The 20,281-nt window shown below is 42.5% G+C and overlaps 1 protein-coding gene and 1 long non-coding RNA gene across 7 annotated transcripts in view; one reads left to right on the forward strand and one right to left on the reverse strand.

The window, feature by feature from the left end:
- Window positions 1-20,281, forward strand: part of LOC126926628 (homeotic protein ultrabithorax) — a 284,928-nt gene that overhangs the window by 64,887 nt on the left and 199,760 nt on the right. For 3 of the 6 annotated variants that reach the window (XR_007714690.1, XR_007714689.1, XR_007714687.1), the window contains 2 exons: window positions 382-547; window positions 658-862. The gene's annotated coding sequence lies outside the window, so the exon portion shown is untranslated. Of the gene's footprint in view, window positions 1-49; window positions 297-381; window positions 548-657; window positions 863-20,281 lie in introns of those variants that run through there. The other 3 variants (XR_007714685.1, XR_007714686.1, XR_007714688.1) reach the window with 2 other exon arrangements.
- LOC126926724 (uncharacterized) lies at window positions 10,748-18,453 on the reverse strand. The gene is made up of 3 exons (XR_007714817.1): window positions 17,997-18,453; window positions 16,127-16,274; window positions 10,748-12,987 (listed from the first exon to the last, which is right to left on the reverse strand). It is a non-coding gene; the product is annotated as an uncharacterized LOC126926724 (long non-coding RNA).

Raw genomic sequence — 20,281 nt, forward strand, 5'->3', positions numbered from 1 at the left:
CTGTTTCTTAGTTTGTTTTATCTGATTCGGAATGTTAATTATATTCTAGAGTTACGACAGTTCACTGACCTCACCTTTGTCGTCGGTGTTATAAAATCTCCTTTGATTCATTTCTAGTTATGATCGATTGTGACGGAATTAAGGTTATGTTTTACTTTCGTTGTTGTGGAACGTATCAGTAATCAGTACAAGAAAGATCTTATATATTTTTTTAGATTTTGTTAAAGAGCAGGATTAACGAAAGGAGTGTAATGGAGACAGAAACATTAGGAACTGCAGTTACGAATATTTTGAATGTAAATTGCTTAAGCTATTATCTTTACGAAAATTTACAAACGATAATTAAATAAATGGTTTGATAACGTTGATTTGCACTTGCAGTTGAATGCCTGAGATTATTCTTTATGTGTAATCCCGAGGAACGTGTAATCCCCATGGAATCGGTAACTGAGCCGCTCTTACGGTCGATGCACAAACTAGATCGACGATACTTAAACGGTAAAGCATCCTAATCCTCGTGAAATGCGCAGAGGCTAATGATCACATGGTAAGGTTCAATATCGATATCGTAAAATATTAAATTAATCTTATAAAGCATAGATAAATGTGTTTTGTCATTAATTTCAAGTAATCAGTAATATATTATCATTTGTATAGCAGCTTGCAGTGTACATCACAATAAACTGGATATGGACAAGTAATGCCTTTATTGACAGCTTTTCGCTAAATGTTCCTAGCAGTTCTTTAAGGTATATACGTATAATAAATCAACAGTAAATTTAAATTGACTACTATAAAACGTTTACCGTAATAATCGATTCTTTCTTTTAAATGTTTACATAAATTTCGTCCATGTATTTTACGATGATTTGTATGTCTGTTTCCTAATTGCATAAGAAGTTATTATTGCAACGTTTAGAGGTAATATAATGTCAGCAATAAGTGAGAACACAACGATACAGCGTAACTTGTAAATAGACAATGGCGACAAAAAGGATATTTTAAAATGAAAATTCCTGACACAGACATAAGATCGCGAGACATTGGTCGTCGTGGGACAAGCTACACCGCGGACGGTTACGTCGGTTTACGGCTGTTTTAACGAGCGCTGTTGCACGCGACTCAGCACTAAACCAGCCTTACAAAACGCAACCACACTAGTTTAACGTTTTACGGTCGAATTTATTATCTGTTACCTCCTTATATGACGGTACAATAACAATAATTGTCAGTTTTAATTCGATCGTAAATCAACGGAAAAGAATTTGCACCGTTTCACACGGACCACACGACGAGGAATATCGGGCCATCTGTCGTCACTTTACTGAAATACTTTCTGCTCGCGAAACTTTCGGTGCTGCTTGACCGTGTCAGCCATTGTTTGGTGTTAACGCCAAGTGATCGTAGATGGTGCTAGTAGCGTTCAAAATGCCGTTCACTGGTATTACCCGCATTTTACGATTCATCTTATACCTCTGTTACTACATTTTATGTTATTTCTTACTCTTACTTTTGTTCCGATTGTTGTCATCCCGTAAAGATACAGTTTCGTATCTTGGGATGGATAAAACAATCGTATTGATATTTCTTCTAATCGTTTGTTTCCCAATATTGCAAAAATTTATTTACTTAATAGACATTTGAAAGAGGTTGTGCTCATAGATTTCGAAATTCGTAATTTTAGAAAATGGGAATTAATCTTGGTATGTAGGTTTATTATTAAATATTTCTTTTTATCGATAATGTTATAATTTTGTAAATACGTATGTATGTACTTTGTCGTATACGTACGCGCATTCGTAATTTGCTTGCTTCCATTTATCTTTCAAGAATTGTTAGCGTTACTATCCGTCGATTAGATTCTTAATGTATCTCGTCTAGTTTGAGATTTCATTTGTGAGGTGGCGCCACAGTATGCTGCGGTACATAGTGATTTTTTAATTTCCACTGTTTAGAATTCTAGTAACACTACGGTCTAATCGATGTCCAATAAAATTTCCAATTCCGACATTCAAAACTAATAGTTTCCTTCGTATCGTTTAAAAATCAATTTCTCGATAACACGCAGTCCCAACAATTTTATCTTATTCGTTCGTTATATCATTCTTCAACTTATTCGTCATATTGGGTTGGTAACTAACTGATTGCGGATTTTGTCGATACCACTTAATGACAAAATCCCCAATCATTTAGTTGCCAACATAATATTTGTGCTTATTGCACGCAGTAAATACCACTTATACGTAATAGAAAACTAATTTATCGTCTATCGCACAGCTAGATCCATCGATCAAACGACGATCATCAAATGAAAATAAAGTGTCTGCTAAAATAGAGAACAGTAAAAGTAGAAGACCGTAAGCGTGACAGATGTTGGAAGGCGCGAAAAGTTAATCCAGTTCAATGGGCTCTTTTGATTTTTACGAGCGGAGAAGTAAGTGGGGTCTCGTGCCGTTTTCATCAACACAAAATCAACGATGTTTCTATGGGTAGCGGCACTGAAAAGACGAAACGAGTCAAACGTATCTGGCAATGTCATCAGTTACATTTATGAGGCCGTCAAGGATAAAGTGAGCACCTTGAGGTTGCATCATCGTCACTTTAAATCCCGTTTACCCGCTCGTAAAAGTCTTTGACGACTTTGCCGGAGAGCTGCCGGTACAGCACGGCCAACTTGCCTGCCATAAACTCAGAAAAGGAACTTCCCCTGTTTCCCACTTCTGCTCATCGGTGTTTGTCTGGATACCTAGGCGAAAAAGGGCTAAACGTTTACTTATCCGCTTGCCGATAATCGTCCCTCGTTATTCCGAACGAAGTAACAATGCGAATGCTGGAAACTGATAAACTGTTTGTGGTTATAGCACACTATAGTTTACTAAGTTTCTTATTATGGCGTCATCTACTGCGACACTCTAGATGGCTTAACCTGCGGTTAGATACGTTTGATCGGGGTTAGGTTAGGTTGATTATCCTTTTAGGGAACTTTTCAAGGTAATGTCAAATTTTCTTTTATTCGAAATTGAAATTAATTTTGGTAATTAAATTTTTCTATTATACCTATTTACTACTTTGTTCCTATTTATTATTCAAATAATTTAGAGGAAACGATAACGTGAAAAATAATTCTATTGCGAAATACTTTTCAACCCTTCGCACTGCGAATTTTATTTCAATTTCGTTACCAGCAACTGCCAACGCTTTCAAGTGTTTTATTTGAAATTTAATTAAAAAATCAGACAATTTAAATAAGTAAAGGAGGAAACAAATTCGCTTAAATAACAATTTTATTCACACTATCGTTGTATTTTCTAATTTCTAAGTTTTCTCTTTTTTATTATTTAATTTGTACTGTACAATTTGTCCAGCTGGTAAATTTTGCTAACTTAATTCCTAAATAACACGTGGATGGCTACTCCCAGCGGGATACCATCTTCGAGTTTGACTATTTTATTTCTTTAGCGAGGTCCATGGGGTGTTTTCTAATTTTTAAACGTATGATGTATCTCGAAACAATTTCCAGGATGCAATCCTGCTTTTCTCTCGCACGTCTCTCAAAAAAGCTGCGACTGAAAGAACGTCGAGTGGGACTCGACCTGAGATAAAAACTGATGTCGAGTCCCACTCGACACAGCAGTGCAAGGGGTTGAGACTATGTTATCCCTTCTTTTATTTGGAACATGAATTAAATGTTGATTATTACATTTTCGTATTACACTGATTATTACACTGTAAGAGGAAATTCTGATATCAAAGATTTCTAGAAACATTTCTATTCTTCTCCCAATAAAATCACAATTAATAATTGCTCGATATTACTTAAAGCTAGACTGCCATTCTTCTGGAAACATTTAATTAATTTCATTTAATAGCGTAGACAGAGAAGGATGATTATCTGTAAGAGGAAATTCCGCTATCAAAGTTTTCTATTCTATTCTTCACCCAATGAAACCACAATTAATAATTGCTCGATGTTATTTAAGACTACACTGCCATTCTTCTGGAAACATTTAATAATTTAAACATTTAATTAATTTGATTTATAATAAACGATAATTTACAATAAACCTGCCAATAAAATCACAATTAACAATTGCTCGATGTCGTTTACGTTTATCAAATAGTATTTTAAGCTGTCGTTTATACGTAAATAGTTCTCCTAGAAACCAAAAGTTCTTTTAACAATGAGTACAGGATCGTGCGCTTTACAACCTCGACTAATGCCATTCGACTATCTACGGTAACACGGTGTTCGTTACGGGCTCAGCAAACTCGTTCATGAATTGGAAATGTTCTACAGTGGTAGCGAAAGAAGTCATAAAACGAATAAAACCGCTGTGTATCGGAATATCATCGTATCAGCACCGCAGCCACGCGTATGCTACCCGCTACACGCTGTATAAGTCAACAAAAACATTTTCTACCTTTATATTTGATCGTTCGGCCGGTCGCCAAACCTTTTGTTATTGCGTTTTTCATCGTTATCTTTTTCGAGAAAAAAAAGGAACCGGGAACAAAACAAATTTTGTAACGTCACTACGAAGATACAATTTTTATTTCGGACAACGAACGTTCGAATGTTACTCTCCGTACATTTTTCTGTATAAAAATTACACCTGGAATAGAGCGACTTTTCTATTTTTTTTTTTTTTTTTGAAACCATTGCTCCGAGATAATGCGATTAAAATTGTCGTACGTTTTCCACAGTGCGAATATTGCGTTGGTAACCAGGCGATCGTGGATTTACCTAACTCGTCTAATAACAAAATCCGCTATCATTTAGTCGCCAATCGTAGATCATCGAACGGAAGATGCTCGTTGAATTTTTCTTTAAAAAATGACTCCGGTAGATCTGTAACTCGCGGTACAAGAGACATTTGAGCGCAGAAAAATTTGCTACCTTTCCTCGGCGTTAGACCTCATTGTTACGTTTCGTTTTACGACCTCTTGGACGAACAAAAACACTTTGCTACCGAACAACAGATTACTTTCGACTATACACGAGGATGTTGCCCGTTGGCGCAATAAAATAATACTTCACAAAAGGCGACTATAACGTTGCTCGATCAGCGTGACAGCTTCATTGGCATTAAGCAGCGTTTAGATCAACCGTATTACGAGCTGTTTATCAGGCACGGTAGAAACGTATCCGTAGTAATAGTCGGATCGATTGTTGGAACTTTCCCACAGGAGATAGCCGTGAAGTAGGGAAACTGTGAGCCGACAGGGCTGTCACCCTTCGCCAAACGAGTCGACGTATCAGCTTTCTCCGCGCCGGTATATTCGCAACACCGTGTCGCCATAGTAAATCTTAGATCTGACGTTCCGTAGATGACACGCTCGGGACTTTCTTTTCGCCCCTTAAGAAGAGCGAAGAGGAGAGGTCCGTGAAACGTTGCGTGGCGCGTTATTAAGGTCAGCCACCTGCCGCTCGATGGAGCTCGCTTCAGGGATGAACACTATTATACCCCTCTGTGCTATAGGTATACGTAACGGTGAACGTAAAGCAAAAAAAAAAAAAGAAAAAAAAAAGAAAGAAAAGAAAAAGGGGAAAGAAAGGGAGGAAAAAAAATTGGAAGAAAAGAAAGAGGAGAAAGACGAAGAATAAGTGGAAGAGGGATGCAGCGAGGGTGTGGGGTGAACAAAGAAAATAAGAGACGCGAAACGACGACGCCGCGGAGATGGTACAGGAAGAGGCGAGGACGAAGCGAGACGGAACGACCAGGTAGAGGAGGAGAAGAGCGGCTGGCCTCGGGACCGACGGAGATGCAAGAGTCCCGGGACTCGTGCAGCCAGAGAAGAGAATAAAGGAAAAGCGAGAAAAATGTGTCTAACGTGGCAGAGGCAATTCTTCAGCCAGAGTTGCCGCCTTAATGCTCGTTGGAGAAAGGCGATTGGTTCTGGAGAAGAGCCCGTGGGAAAGATGGCCGCCATTTCCCTCCAACCACCCGTGCAAGTGTCCTCCCTCCTCCACCTACTCATCTGCTCTCTGTTCCTCTTCCGTTGTCCGTGGCGGCGACCTACGGAAAGAAACCCCGTTCGTGGAATAAAGGGGGAGAAACACGCTCCAAGACTCTTATTCTTATTAACTGTTTAATCTTTCCACGTGACGTACGGCGGGCATTAAGCCGCGCGCGGATCTTGTTTATATTTGGTCGGAGCGCCACGAGGATGCCGCATCTTCGTTACACCGAATTCGAGCAAAAGGTGTGTAGCCCCGTCCGACGCCCCCCTGTGTCCTCGCCCCCTGCGACTTTTTACTCTACAGCCCTGGATAGTTACGGTTGTAATAAAACTCTCGGGGAATTTCTAAGAACCAGTTACTTATGGTTAGGGGAAAAAGAGAAACCAAAGGTATAGCGATAAAAGATCGTTATGCTTTAATTTTCATGGTCGAACGAATTACTTGCTTTGCATTGGAATCGTGTTAAGAGACATTTTTATTGCACATGTTTGGGTGGGAAATTCTCTTAGGGTAAACGTACAAACAATTACCCTGGAGGTAACATTTTTGAGCCACCTCGAGATGCTTCTGGTCAAAGAATAAAAATAAGATAGTTGGTTCAATTTGGACAAATTGTAGGTGTGTTTAATAAAATATTGAGAGAAATTTTTATTGCACATGTTTAGGTGGGAAAATTCTTTTAGAATAAACGTACAAACAATGGAGGTAACATTTTTGAGCCACCTGAAGATAATCCTGGTCAAAGAATAAAAATAAGATAGTTGGTTCGATTTGGACAAATTGTAGGTGTGTTTAATAAAATATTGAGAGAAATTTTTATTGCACATGTTTAGGTGGGAAATTCTTTCAGGGTAAACGTACAAACAATTACCCTGGAGGTAACATTTTTGAGCCACCTGGAGATACTCCTGGTCAAAGAATAAAAATAAGATAGTTGGTTCGATTTGGACAAATTGTAGGTGTGTTTAATAAAATATTGAGAGAAATTTTTATTGCACATGTTTAGGTGGGAAAATTCTTTTAGAATAAACGTACAAACAATGGAGGTAACATTTTTGAGCCACCTGGAGATACTCCTGGTCAAAGAATAAAAATGAGATAGTTGGTTTGATTTAAACAAGTGGGTGTGTTTGATAAAATGTTAAGAGAAATTTTTATTGCACATGTTTGACTGGAAAATCTTTTAGGGTAAACGTACGAACAATTACCCTGGAGGTAACATTTTTGAGCCACCTGGAGATACTCCTGGTCAAAGAATAAAAATAAGATAGTTGGTTTGATTTAAACAAGTGGGTGTGTTTGATAAAATGTTAAGAGAAATTTTTATTGCACATGTTTGACTGGAAAATCTTTCAGGGTAAACGTACGAACAATTACCCTGGAGGTAACATTTTTGAGCCACCTGGAGATACTCCTGGTCAAAGAATAAAAATAAGATAGTTGGTTCGATTTGAACAGATCGTAGGTATGTTTGACAAAATATTAAAAGAAAAGGAAATAGATAGAAAAGGAAAAATTCTTCGAAGATAGATACGTAGAGATCGTAGTGGATTAGAGGTTGGTAAAAGTAAAAGGTTCGATATGGATACCGTTGGGTGGTGTGTGGACGGTGGTGGAAAAGAGTGACAAGACTAGGGGAGACGGTAGACGAGGGCGCAGCGAAGATAGCGCTGAGTTACATCTCTCAATTATTTGATAATGCCGGCGACACCGAGCCGAGGGGAGCTCGTTAGAACTTAAAATGAGCTCTGGCCGTAATCTTCTCAATGTTTATAGTTGCTTCGTAAATCTCCGCGAATCTCGGAGCGAGCATCGCCGTAGCAACGTCGGCCAGGAACAATAGATGATACAAAGTTCCCGAAGAGTGGCTCTCTTGGACCTCGTTTAAAATTTTTATGCCGCAGGCCACGGCTTCGTCTCTCTCCTGCTCTTTCTATGCTCGCTTTACGTTTCTCTGAAAACTATCCCGCGACTGTCTGACAGAGAGAGAGAGAGAGAGAGAGAGAGAAAGGACAAGAGGTAACGGGAAAACGGCGTTCTCTAACTGCATCTTAATTATCCTTCTTTTCTTTCTCGTAACGCCGGATAAACGAAAGCCGGCAACGCGCTCACGAATATATACGGCCGCCATTAGCGGACAAGGGCCGAGAGAATTCGTGTTTATCGCTCTATTAGAGGCCGGAGAGCGCGGTGGGTTTCGCGATAAATCCAGTTTGACGCGGATCGGCTCGTTACGATCGCCTGTAACTCAACGCCTTTATACTTTCCTCGCGTGTCCTCGCTATCGGCTCGTAAAATTCAGCGAATCCGCGAACCTACGTCAGGACGTACGTTCCCCCTTCGCCGCAGGATGCACCGATCGCACCGTAAAAGCACGCGTAAATTACCTCGGTGCCGCGTGAAATCGAATCGTCTCGAAGCGGTTGATAGGAACGTCGCGACTAGGATCGAACGAACGGCTCTATTTAACGATAGTCGAGAAGATGGTCGCCACGATTCTCGGCGATCCTCGCGCTTCCAGTCGTTCCTAACTCGTAAATATAGCCCTATGATATCCTCGGTCGAGGGAACGAGATCGGCGACAAAGAATTCGGCTTCTAACAGCGAAACAACGAACCTGTCGGTCCTCCCGTCGTACGTTCTCTCGTGTGTTCCCTCGTACGACAGGGAAACGCAGAGAGCGAGCGAGAGAGGAGAGAAAGGGGATGTATCGGAAGCTCGGAGAAGAAGAGGGGAGGTTTCGGGCAAGAGATAGGATTAGTTGTTAACCGAGAGAAGGTACGTAGAGGTCAGAGGCTGGGTATATCTAGATTAAGATGCGTTCGAGAAAGAGGAGGCAAGGTAGACAAAGGGGACAGGATGGACAAAGGGTAGAGAACGGAGAAAGGGAGATCTCGGTCCCCTTTCGAGGTAAAGTGACGAACGACATCACGGGACCTTGAATGTCTTTTGGTTGTCCATGGGTCTCGATGATGTTGCCGCTGTTGAGAAATGGGGTGGGGGTAGAAAGGAACAGAGACGAGTCAGAGGACAGAAAAGCAAAGGAGAGAAAGAAGGTAGAGAGTATCGCGTGACGTACGAGCACAGGGACCACCCCTGGTGATCAAATCCCGCATCTTCCACACGGTTTCACACAAAAATCATATTTATCTGCTCGCCTACCTGCGGCCAACGGCGCGTCGCTTTGTTCCACCTTTGCACACGGCAAACGGACAGGATCTCCTTCTCTTCTCTTTTAATCTTAGACCAGCGGCCGTTAAGGCCGGCCAGAGTAATTGCCTCGCAAGCCCCGAGTTATTGCGATGTAGAAACTCGCTCTCGGTTTAAATCTCCTCGCTCGGGATATGAATGTATAACGATCTCCGGCTACTGATACAAATTGCATCGAGCGACGATGTAACGTGGGAATCTGCGCGGAGAGTAGCCTTCTTCGAGTCTTTGACGATCCGAGAGTCCTCGGTATTTTAACATACGACCAGCGCTTTACCTTCCCAACCAACTTTCCTTTCATCTGCCACAAACTACGATTTCTTTCGAATAAACAAACTTCTCTACCGTTCAATGAAAAGATCGTATCGTCCGCGCCGTTTTCGAATCAACCAACATTCGTTCTCTTTCCGAAAATTATCGTTTTTATCTGGAAACGTGTCTGGCGATGGGCAGGAAACTCGCTTATCGTTTCCGTGGCAATAGACGAAGGAAATTCCGCACGCAACCAAGCAGCCAGTTGCTACGAGGGTAGCAGTTTATCGTACGAAACGAGGAAACGAAGAAAAATAAAGACATCCAGCCTATTACGACCAACTCCTGAAACAATAATCGATTGTTATTGACACCCTAGCGGGCTGCAGATCGATAGAAAGTACGGCTGGTACCCCCGACAACCACGAAACGCCGGTTACGTCACCGTTACTCCTTTTTATTTACAAGTTTTCCTCCCTGCTTGGATCTGGTAATGGCGATAGATGTGTTGCGGGCTGAGGAGGGTCGAAATAGACACGGGGGTGCCGCTAGACCAGGGCCGATTCCTGCACGAGGGACGACCGCCATTCCCATAACTCAAATCCGACTCAATTTCCCGGCAAGAAAGTTTGCTCGCCGTACGAAGCTCCGACGGTGCCACCATCGGTCCTCGATCGGTTTATTAACCCACATCTTTATCACCGATTATTGCGACAGCCTAACTATTCCTGGTATGCGTGGTTAGTTGCAATTTAGTTAGTTTCGCTAGTTTAGTTAGTTTCACTCGAATTTATAATTTAGCGCCGATAGGGTAGTTTTTAGCAGCAATAGTTTTTCATATTCCAAATACTGCAATTTCTTCAAACTTAAGAATTTTAAGATGCAGAAGTGGTCAAGGAATTTCCTTTCATAGCAACGACGTTAGGGAGAAAGCATTCAAAGCGTAAGTTGATGGAAAACGCGATAAATGAAACATTGCGTCAGTACAACGTTCGACCTTGGTGTTACGCAATGCTTGAGCGATTAGGCGAAAAGATAAAATCGTTGATTACAGTTCCCTGGAACGACAATTGCTACAAGTAAATTTTTTACGTCGGTATAATCGTATAACAATGAAATACGATAATACAGTAATAATATAACAACAAATATGTAAACTCCCTAGAGTTCACGTGGGATAGGGATTCTTTTTGTTTTACGGCTAGCACGACAGGCTTTGTTTCACGGACAACCATTTTTGAGAGGCAGGCATTTTCCCAAACGGACGGACAGAGAGTTACGTTAGAGACAGAATAGTTATTTAAGATTTGAAAGACCGAAGAAGAAAGATCGGTAGCTCAGGACGTTGAAAATCGATTCTCGATTTTCAGGTAAACGTTGTACCAAAGACTTGTTATTTCCCATTCATATAATTATTGTTATTTATTGTTATAGACGGATATTAATTGTTGTTTATTTTTGTATTTTATCTAATTACTTTATAATAAAAGAAACTCGATTTTCAGACTACAGAATCGATCCCTGAATTATCCCAAGATTTACGATCTTACAAATATATTAACTGCGCCGTATTAACAAATACAATTTTATTTAAATAATTTCATACAGTCTGAGGTGGAAAATAATCCACAAAATACGCTCGCCATTAAACGGAGAAGAAGTAGACCTTTCGATTCTCTGCAACGTAAAATTATTCAAAGCGGGATTAAAATTGAAATTCACCGATGGGTCAGAAGATTCTGCACCCTTGGTGAGAAATCAAATCCGAAGGAATTCCAGAATGTTGACTTCGAACAGGGCATATTGCGCGGCAATTAGCGGTGAGGGGAAATGAGAAACGCAAGCAATGCTCGTGGCGCATTAAGAGGGCTGTACGGAACGGCGTTGTAATGAATTAAGGGAAATCAGAAATTGCTTTAAATAGCACCGTAAAAATAAAGTTTATTTAAAGAAGGGGAGGACGTCGAGGGGCAGAGAAATCGGCGAGGGAAGAGGGTGTGGCGAAAGGAAAAAGAGAGAAGGAACGGCTCCAAAGCTATTCGATTCGGAAGGGGTGCTAAGTCGGCGGCGGAACATGTAGCACGGAAATTGCCGAGAAACGCGTATTAAAATCGCTGGATTTAGTAGGAAGATAAGCCATGGCGGGGGGTTACGAGCCAAAGGAAAAGAAAAACTCTCCTTTGCTCGTGCACCGTCGCATTACCGTTGCCTCTTCGTCGTCGTTATCCAAAGCTTAGAAAGGTTAGACCGCGTTGTCATCCTCCGCCGTCGCACACGATGACACTTGCTACTCTTTGTGGTTTCGCCCTTTGACTCGCTCACCCTTCCGTTTATCGTTTCCTCTTTCTTCCGTCTCTTCGTTTTTAAGGCTCGGTCTCTTATTTTTATAATCGAGGACAGCAGGAATATGACGAGTCGACGTTCGTTGATTTTCTCATGTCTATATCATTCGATGTCTAAAAAGAAGAATTTCACGTGCGTTAATCGGGAACGAAGAAACCCGATAGATTCCAAGACGTAAGCTTTTTGAGAGTAGAGAATAAATACGCGATGTTTCGTAAGAAAGGAATGACGTTGGTTTAATTATATTATTTTAATCTGGCATGCGTAGCTGATGTTGCTGATATGTTTAAGTATTTTAGAAGATGATAAACGTTTAGAAAAATGTGTGAACTTGATTGCCGTCGCATTATATATTTTACGTTCCTCTCCTGTAAATTGCAATAATGGCTTTGAATAATTGCTTTGATACATATAGTTGCTAGTATAATCTGAAACATGTACATGGAAAACCTAGGAAATAGCGCTTATGTTATTTTCAAACACAGAAAATAGTGGCGATACCGTCCTAAGACGTAAATGATATCGCCTACATTATTCTGCAACTATTAGAAGCTAGTGCCTACATTTTACCGTTTAGGATATTCACCACCGAAGCGATCAAGGAAACGCTGGTGAAAATGAACCCATTTCCCCACGAGTCCTTTACCCTTTATTATACGAGTCAATTATTTTTTATATAACGGTGTTAGAAACACTTCTCATGGATAAAGACGATGAACAAAGCCCATGGGACGAACTACTCAAGGTTTCACATACATTGTCTTTGCGTGAACCTGTGATAAAAATAGACGCGTAGCTTGCTAGACAAATCGAGGTATGTGTCGCTTGTGTAACTATTATTTCTGCACCGCCAGTTTATTTCGTTAGAAATGCTCGTAGTTCGTAGACGGTGCTTAGTAGATCGATAGTTCGAGGAGCATTAAAGCTGTGCTCTTCACCGGCCCCTGTCGCATATGTAACACCGCAAGCTGTTGTGCCAGCGAGGTAAACGTTTCCAGAGCCCTTAATCGGAATTCTGCTATTTGCTCGTCGAACCAGAGTTACAGCTTTCTAATTACCTTCGAAATGCATAAATACGCGCCAAAAAAGCCTCGATAACTCCGTTAATAGGCAAGAGATCCTGATACTCGTCTGGTCCATCCTTTTGTTCTTTGAAAAACATCGAAGCAATCAAGAAATACTTCTTCAGCTACCGATTCGTCGAACGATCCGGTCGATCTCTGAAAAAAGTAATAAACGGAGATTAAAAAGAAAACAGGTGGTCCGAAATTCGATGCCGAAAATGACGAAAACTGGTTGGCCGGATTCCCTGGCTTTTTTTTGCCCGATTTAGGGTATATGTATCTTCGTCGGTCGTTATATTGTTTTCCCGTCTTCGAATCAACAAGGAGACGGTCGGTGCGGTGCTGTGTAGCTATATGTACGTCGTATAGCCTCATCGGAGGCAATAATCCAGCGGGGGAATCCCCCTTACACCGTCGTGCCCACTCAAACGGTCGTAGACCGCGCTTTTATGTCGTCGTAAAAGCGCAGTAACAATTAATAAGTATCTCGTAAAAGCGATTGTCGTTGACACCTTTTTGAATGACAGGGGCGGGAAAGAAGAAGCGAGGAGCAAACAGAGAATGAGTGTATGTGAAAGAGAAAGTAAGTAAGATAGAGAGAGGGAGGGAGAGAGCGAAAAGCGACTACTGAAAGATGGAAAAAGAGAGGAAGACAGCAAAGACTCTCTCTTCTCTCGTGTGTACAGGTCGACGACGTAAAATAGGTGGCTTCGTGATTGGCTATAAATTTCATTTACGTTGAAGTCGTTGCTTTTAATCAGGCAGTTATGCGCACTGCCGTACCAGCTACCTATCAGACATCTGACGTTTTAACGTCTTCTGTCTCTCAGGCAGCTTGCCGACGCTGCGGCGTTCCACGATCTGCGAAACCACGCGGCCAAATAAATGCGTTTTACGATTTCGTCTGTCGCCTCCTCTGGTCAACGCGGACGAAGCGCAGCTCTCTGTCCATTCTCGCCTCGATTTTGGCCAACGATAGGCCTGGCCCGTGGTGCGATACAACTCGAGTGGTACGCGCGGAGAGCTGCAGACCTTCCAGCGATCGGATTTTCGGGTGAAGTCATCTACGCTTGTCGAGAAGGTCGTTCGTTATCGAGCGATTCGATCGAGCCTTTTCGTGGCTGATTTATCGCGCCTCGCGATTCCTCCGCTTCTAAATGATTGTAAACTATGTTTCGAAGTTTGCGGATGTCGCTACTTGTAATATACGACGCTATTACAGCCACGGTAACGTTTTTTCAAATTGGACGCGCTGTTCTAGGAAATTTTTTTATGGGAAAGAAAGATGGTGAGTTATCGGTAGTTCGATTCGGATAGATTTGAAATACGTCGCGACGCAACGAATGGCTAATTTCGTTCCGTTAATCTCGCACGGCGTCTATGAACATTCGACCATTTTCTCGAGAAACGGATTTAACGGAAGACAGAGCGCAGTTAAATGTAGGCGACGCGCGACAAATACAATTCTCGGCGGTGGCGGCGGCGGGCGTTGCGGCATTTCGCACGGCTTGCGAAAGAGCGCGAGAGAGCAGACTAGATAATAATGCGCGAACCGGATATAGGGAAACGGTAGCCGCAAAGCCACGGTCAGGTTCGCGTCGTTGCCTTAATTAAGTTACACGCCGCTCGCATTGTTCCTAGCGTATAAACGTCACTGTAAAAGAGGGCAGAATGATATTAATTAGTTTCAATACCCGGTTTCTCCCGTTGGAAACAACGCCGCGAGTTTCGCTCGTATTTTTCGCCAGATATACTCTGCTACTCGATTCTCGTTTCTCGTTTCCGATCCCAGGAACAAACCGGCGAAAAGGCGAGATAGAATAAAAGCGTCTTCGAGCCGCGCCGAAAGGCGGCGCGTAACCGACGTTACCGCACTCCGGATCGATTTTTCGAATATTTTTGACGATACAGGCTGCGGCTGGCGAACTAAGCCGGCCTCGTAAACATAATTTTTAATCATTGTTAACGCCTTTAAATACGCTCCGTGGAAATCGCGTAAAATATTAGCAGGGAACCGACCGGTCGCCGCGCCGGCCCGTGGAAATTTCGAAATATTTACAAAGATAAGAACCACGAATGGCGCGGAATTATGGACGATCGATTAACAGAACATTAACGGGCCAAATGATTTTCGTTGATTCTGGTTTTTATGCCGGAATAACGGACACTCGACCCACCCACGCGCGCACCCTCTGCGGTATAACGCTTTATCGTTTTCATCCCTGCGATTTCGTCGGCTCGAGTAGCCACGCTCCATCGTTGTCTCTTTTATCGCTGGCAATTACATATTTAGAAGACTTTCGCGACATATACTTTTGAATTCCGTTCTTGGTTTAACTGTACTTTATAAATGGAATGGAAATTCTGTTAGAAAGCGGGATATAATTATTAGACATGGTTATATACTTTAAAGACATTCAGCGAAACATTTTAATGTACATTCATCGCTGTGCATACACATTGGAACGCTTGGAGAGACCGAGATAAGCGTCAAATAATGCCAGCAAGTTATCAGAACCTTTGAGAAATATTATTTCCCTCAAAATCTTCGAATTAAATTGAAAGAGACAAATATTCTATGTTACGAGGTACAACATATCGTTTCCACGACTCCTTGCATCGCTTATTTCTCTATAGAAACGCAAGATTTTTACCGACTAATCGTTTTCTTGATAATTAGAGGCAATGGTCGCTTCTTGTATAGAAAAGATCAATTTAATATCAATTTTCGTTATCAAACGATCGTAAAGGAATGCGATAAATCGAGAGTAAAAACTGCTGGGCCGTGTTCCTAAGTTCCTAAGGAGCAATTAAACCAATTCACGGCAATTAATTAGCCGGCAACGATTCTCGATCGACTTAAGAGGCGTTCAACGTCGACGCTTGCCAAGTATAAACGAGGTGCGTATAGAGACTGAAGGGACGAGGAACGTACGGGTGGCCCTAAGCCAGCTTTCTCCTCCGGTCGACGGCTACGCGGAGGGGTTGAAAAGACGCGGAGGCGAAGAGGGGTGGGCGGCGGAGGGCAGAGCAATAGCCTTTACGACTCACCCATAGTATCAAACGATCTATCCAACCATTAAGATAGTCTCGAAACGATTCGGTAACCTTTGGGTCCGTGGAAAGCGATACGCTATCAAGTCGGTAGCCCGGTCGCGGCATTTCGTGAACGTATAGGAAAACCGCCCTTTTGCCTCTTGTCGTCCGTCCTTTCACCCAGCGCCATTTTGTCTTCTTCCTTGCATGCCACCGCGTCGATAGGATTACTTACTGTCACTCACCACGATAGACTCACCTTTATCTCGCTCGTAGTTCGATCGTATCGTGCGATTCTCGGTTCCCAACTCCTTCCGATTCCTCCGATTCCTTTCCAATTCGTCAACGCCATTTATCGACGCCCTTTCTTCGTTTCCTTCCCCGTGGTAATTGGCTCTCGAGATATCCTGCAAACGACACGGCCAAGATTCTGCAAGAATTTTCCAACGGATGAATAAGGCGTGATCCTTTCCTCTTTCATTCGAAATTGAGGGGAATCGTAACGTACTCGGAGTTGGAGAAAGTTCGTGTTTATAGAATACATTAGATAATGAAAGTTACGATCAAACACCTTCGGTGACTGTGGCGACCCATTCGCAGAGATTTCGTTTCCTCGGCAAACGTTGATCAGGGGAATCAACGTGGCTGCTATCAGATCGAGACTAATACTACAACGGATAATGGTGCTTCCGTGTACCCAACCGCTGCCTCTTCGCCCCATTACTACACCGACACGGTACCCGTGTCTGAATCGAGGAAATAGACGTTTGCCACTCATCGGCCTTTCGAGTAGCCTATTTTACAAACCTTTTTGAAAATACCCGCAGCAAGATGATACCGAGGTCGGAAGAATCTCTCAAACCTTGCAACTCCATTCGTTCCTTAATAACTGACAACGAACACCTTAGGAACCTCGTTCCTTCCTTCAAGAGGCTCGCGTAAAGTAAAGAAGAAAGGTAAAAAGAGAAGGACGAATCCATTGGCCGATTCAAGTGGCAGTCTTGATCAAGGGTATTTAACGAAACGCAAGAAAACCGTGCAATTCGAAACTGGAAACGACCGGTTAAAATATAAAACGCAATAAGGGTGCTGGGAGAAAGAGGGTGGAATAGGAAGAGAAAGAAAGAGGGAGAGAGAGTCGGCGGTAAAAAGACGCCGGTTTAAGCGTGTGGGTGTCATGCATATACATCGAAGGGAATAGAGAGCGTCATGCGCCGGGGGTGGAAGTGGGGACGGGGCTTGCGCGGCAGCATTGCCGGAAGCCCCATGTTTGACGGGGGGTTTTCCCTGGCATGGCAAAGGGGGGATGGTTGGGTGAGTTTCTAGGATGGTTTCAGTGCAGAGAAGGGGTGGAATGGAATGGAATGGAGTCTACGGTAGTGGCCGTAGGGCGGTAAGGGGGTTGCCGAGGGGCCGAGGGGTCCGGAGATTGATAACGCAATTCCAAGACTGCCATTACCCCCGTCCACCGAACTCGCTCCGGCGCTTCTATCTTTTTTGCTTCTCCACCTCCCTCTTGCTTCGGCCCTCTTCCCTCCTGTCCTCGTGCGCGCTCCTCTTTCAGCCGGAGCCGGGCAACCGGCGAGTTTTAGAAATGTTAACTCCATAAATGCCACGCCGTTCCTTTTTTCTTTTCGGAAAGAAACAGCCAGGGGAGAAAGGCGAAGGGGACCGTGGTCCGACACGCACCGCCTCGCTTATGGCGAATAAAAGGGATTAGGTTAGGAGAGAATCGCGAGTGGCCGCGAGCTAACGCGAAAAACTCGCCCCCTCGATGGTTCAACATGGAAAACTTCTTGCTTTTACGTGTACATTTAACGCGAAGTATACGCGAAGGTTGTCGGCTGATCAGAGATCGATTCTTCCGAATTTAGTCGGTCTCAAGGGTCGATAGCGTTTGTTTGTTTCATCGTGGGACGTTGTCCGACGGTGGAAAGTTCATTCTTTCGAGTTTATTTGACCCGAAGGATTAATAGTTTTATTTCGTTTCGTCGTGGCAAGATTGAAAATGATCGTTGTATCGAAGGGACGGTTTCGTGGGCTTGTGCGGAAGTTGGAAACGTTGGGAAACGGGGCGGTCGTTGGAAAAAGCCGGGTTGATCTTAATTCTAAAGACGAAAGGGGAATACCTGCGCAAGAGGTCGAGGAGTCACGGAGATTGATAATCCAATTTCAAGACTCCCATTATCTCCGCCCACTAGCTCGCTCCAGACCTTCCAGATCCTTCGAGTTTCTTTCAGGATTCTCCTTGCTTTTGACTTTTTCCTTCTATAAGAGTTGATGAATTTTATGAATGGTTTCCTCCATTATTCGCCGCGCGGATGGCCCAGGAAATGGAACATTTGATCGAAGATTCTTCCGGAAATTTCACTGAAACCGTCGTTACGTTAAATGCTTTACAAATACGATTTTAACCGTTGACCTAAATAATTTTCAATTTCAGCCTTTTGTAACGATTTATCTTCGATATCGACGCAAGGCGAATAAATATCTCATTAAATATCCAAAGTATATTAAAACATCCTATCGCTAACTGCAACGGCCAGCAACGATAGCAATGAAAAATAAAAAGAAATGGCGGTAGACAAAATTACGCAGCGCGCGAAGGTACGATATTTGCGTTTAAAAATTGTAAACAATTTTCCGACGGGATATCTTTCACGCGGAATGCTATTTTCTCGAGGTTACTGGCTGTTTGCCGTCGGCGGCCACTGTCTGCGTTATCCCCCCGCCCCTCCAGGTCGGTATTTCCTCGGTAGAAAAGCTCGTGTTCTCGCCACGCTTCGGACAAATCCTGCCAGGGAACTTTTAGCGGACGATACATTTTTCTACCGAAAACAAATCCGTAGGCGAGGTTGGAGGTCCACCAGGTCGAAAAAACGATCTTTCCTAAACATACCGTTGCCGCGATAATTGTGCGAAACTTTGTTGTAGAACCTTGTTTATTCGTTGCTCGCTCAGCTTTAGAACTGGACGGTCGGTGAATATTGTTGGTTGATTGTAAGAACAAGTTTTATTTTGAAAATATATTGCAAACAGAATGGAGTTTCGAGGTTTAATTTTATGGGTAACGTTATTGGAAATATAAAATACCTATAGAAATATTATGAATAAAAGTTACATGGAATTTGTATTTATTTATTCTCAGTCAGAAGAATTGGAACCGAGCTACGGTTCAAGATGAGCTTAGAAATATAATCTAGCTTTATTAAAGCAAATGATAATTCGTTCGGCGAGTGTGAGTCGATATTACAAGAAAAAAGAAGATCAAATGTTGATGGATTATGCAAATTTCGTTGTCTCTTCATACCGCTAACGAAACGATTCTATCGTTGAGTGTTAAAATAGAGTCGTCGAAGCAGAAATATTTGCATCTACGGATCAGGAGAAACGGAAAAAACGCGATTCGGCAGCAACTCGACAACAAAAATCCGAGAAAATGAATAAGTGGAAAGACGGGGAAGTTTAGCGGGAATGGCGGAGCATTGAGTAGAAAATAGGAAAGTGTTAATCCAACCGAGCAACTTTGCCCCCTGTAGGGAACTTGCACGCTTATGCCGAGAGGATTTCCATCCAATAAATTTGGAGCTTTGTATAAGCTTTCCACGCTTGAGTTTAAATCCCGGCGTCGGTGCGGGCTTACGCTTTGCTGTGTGGAGATACCTATATATCTGTAAAGAGGGAAACCCTCTTTCCCTCTGGTTGCCGCCAGACGATTTCAAAAAGACGTGCGAAAATTATTGAATACTTTCAGAAAGCTCGCGCACGTTACAGTTCCGTGGCCGTTAGTTACCATAAGCCGCTAAAAATATTAAATCGATACTTTCTTCGTGCTTTCTCGCGATTTTTGTCCTACCATTTTTCCACTAAATGCGTCCGGATACCGTTATCAAATTCGAATTACCTTCCATATTTCATTAGTTCGGACCAACTTCTTACCATTTCCTTACAATTATACCGCGCTTCTTGATACATTGCAAAAATCATGCAAAAGAGGATGCACTGAATATACAAAAATATAGAAAATATGCAAAGTATGGTATTTATCGCAACATTTAGAGAATGAAACAAATCTCCAAGTTCCACTTTCTACAGTCTACGCGCAACGTGCTGTAACGATGAGAAGATAACAAAAACAAAGGAATAAAAGTTTGAACGAAACAAGTAGGATGAGATTTTGGTAGGGTTGCTGCAACGAAATCCGGAGAAGGACACGGAAACAGAGATTTCGGAGTTGTTCGAATGGTCGTTTACATATTCTCAGAACGACATGCTCTGCTTCGTAAGGGCGCAATAAGGGTTAATATGTATCTGAGGGGACGTTACAAGAGTTCGTTTTATCGTGTCCCTCTTGTCCTTTCTCTTCCTCTTTCTCGCCCGGAGGCTTAAGATTAGAAACTTTTTGTACGAACTC

The sequence above is a fragment of the Bombus affinis genome, chromosome 18 (assembly GCF_024516045.1).
Source record: "Bombus affinis isolate iyBomAffi1 chromosome 18, iyBomAffi1.2, whole genome shotgun sequence".
Taxonomy (NCBI): domain Eukaryota; kingdom Metazoa; phylum Arthropoda; class Insecta; order Hymenoptera; family Apidae; genus Bombus; species Bombus affinis.